Genomic DNA, 2,219 nt, shown 5'->3' on the forward strand with positions numbered 1-2,219 from the left:
GGCCCGGGCTGGGGATTCGAACCCGCCACCTTAGGTGTATGTGGCTGGCGCCCTAGCCACTTGAGCCACAGGCGCCGAGCCCTGGATACCTTTTATGCGGACCCTTTCCGGAGGTCCCACCGCAGTATGCTGGGACTGGCAGCGGAGGGTAAAGGCTCAGTCCCTCGTCCTATTGTGCAACCACGAAGGCTCCACTACCCACACCCCGGGTCTCCGGCTCCCCAGTGCTCCGCCCTTGAGGCTGACCGGTAGGAAAATCCACAAGGCAGAGGCAGAACTGGTGAAAGGCTCGGGGCTGGGACTCAAGGGAGGGGCTCAGGGGGTTGTGTGCGCCCTCACCCCGCCCTGGGCCCCGGCTGCTCCTGCCCTCAGGCCCAGGCAGCCCCCTCCTCCCTTGGCCTCCCAACCTTCAGTTAGTGGTTGCCTTGGCGTTCCCGTTTTGCTTTTCCAGCCCCCGCCCCCCGCCCTCATTTAAATTGTTAGAATGGAGATGGCGAGGTGGTTCACGCCTGTAATCCCATCACTTAGGAGGCCGAGGCGGGCGGATATCCTTAGCTCACTAGTTGGAGTCCAGTCTGAGCTAGAGCAAGACCCTGGTCCCTAAAAATAGCCTGCCGTGGCTCAGTGGCTGTAGCTCAGCGGCTAGGGCGCTGGCCACATACATCGGGGCTTGCGCGTTCCAACCCGGCCCGGGCCTGCTAAACAACGACAAGTACAAGAAAATAGCCGGGAGTTCTGGTGGGCGCCTGTAGTCCCAGCTACTCAGGAGGCTGAGGCAAGAGAATTGCCTAAGCCCAGGAGATGGGCTGTGACGCCACAGCGCTCTACCGACGGCGATAAAGTGAGACTCTGTCTCTAAAAATAATAATAATACATTTAAAAATAAATAAATAGATAAATCGTTAGAATAACCCTGACGTTCAGGCTGCAGCGTCCCCAGGCGCCTCTGGAACTTGCTCTTTACCCGGGGGTCGCTGGCAGAGCAGAGGGCTTTAGAACGTGAAGATCTCTGACTTGAGGCAAGGCTGCAGGAGCGCAGTTACTTTGCCAAGTACTGAAGCCACCTGCTAAGTGGCATCGCGGAGCTCTTCCGTCTTCAACCCGCTTCTTCACTGGTAAATCAAATGAGGACATGACAAGCACATCTGCCTTCAGATTAGCACCCTGGTAGGGAAAGGCCGTTCCAGAGACTCCCGGTGGCCTCTACCGTGTCGGCCCTACCTCTACCTGGCAGAGCCAGTCTGGGAGTTTTCCAGTTGCAGGTAGTCCATTCACTTGGACTTTGGCGAACTGTAGAGGTGACCACAGAGGAGGTTGAGGACCCACTAAGACAGACGGTACTTATATCGACACCATCAGCCCTCACTCTAGCAGACCAGTAGCATCTTGGACCCCTGGAATTAGTAACAATTCAGAAACAATAAAGACTAACTGCCTACCCCAACCACTGCCCCCAAAAACGGGTTTTTCCTTTCCCGGGGCACCATCACCCTAGCAGATGCCTGCAAGGACCCTTGATAATGTCTGGAGGAAAACAGCAAGTGCTGGCTCAGGGCCCACAGCACAGTGCTTATGGAACCAGTCACATACGTGGAAGTTGGCAGGTTCGAACCCAGCCAGGGCCAGCTAAAACAACTGCCACAAAAAAGGTGTTGTGGCCGGCACCTGCAATCCCAGCTACTTGGGAGGCTGAGGCAAGAGAACTGCTTAAACCCAAGAGTTCGAGGGTTGCTGTGAGCTGTGACGTCACAGCACTCTACCGAGGGTAACATAGTGAAACTGTCTCAAAAAAATAAAAATTAATTAATTAATTAATTAAATAAAAATATGTCACCACGCCCCGTACGACCCTGACCACAGCACACGGCCGGGGCAGCTACCCACACATACCCAGAACCGAGTCCGTGTCCCCGCCTGCAGCGCGCACTACCCAGATCCGCGTCCCCGACCCAGGCGGCCGCGCGCACGTACCCACAAGAAATCCGAGTGCACGCGGCACGCAAGTGCCCAGATTCGCGTCCCCGCCCAGGGCTGCCCCGCGGAAGGGGCGGGGCGGCGTGCGCCTGCGCACTCGCACCCCCTGCCTCTCAGTCAAGCACCTCCCATCGGGGATTCTGGATACCTTTTTTTTTTTTTTTTTGAGATGGAGCCTCAAGCTGTCCCCTTGGGTAGAGTGCCATGGCATCAAGCTCACAGCAACCTCCAACTCCTGGGCTCAA

The 2,219-nt window shown here is 56.6% G+C and overlaps 1 protein-coding gene across 1 annotated transcript in view; it reads right to left on the reverse strand.

Annotated features, from left to right (window-relative positions):
• Nucleotides 1-1,953, reverse strand: part of D2HGDH (D-2-hydroxyglutarate dehydrogenase) — a 45,993-nt gene extending 44,040 nt beyond the window's left edge. The window contains exon 1 of the mRNA XM_023509110.1: nucleotides 1,891-1,953. The gene's annotated coding sequence lies outside the window, so the exon portion shown is untranslated. The remainder of the gene's footprint in view (nucleotides 1-1,890) is intronic.
• Nucleotides 1,954-2,219: the final 266 nt, after the last annotated feature.

The sequence above is a fragment of the Otolemur garnettii genome, unplaced genomic scaffold, assembly GCF_000181295.1.
Source record: "Otolemur garnettii isolate 467f Iridium unplaced genomic scaffold, OtoGar3 scaffold00364, whole genome shotgun sequence".
Lineage (NCBI taxonomy): Eukaryota > Metazoa > Chordata > Mammalia > Primates > Galagidae > Otolemur > Otolemur garnettii.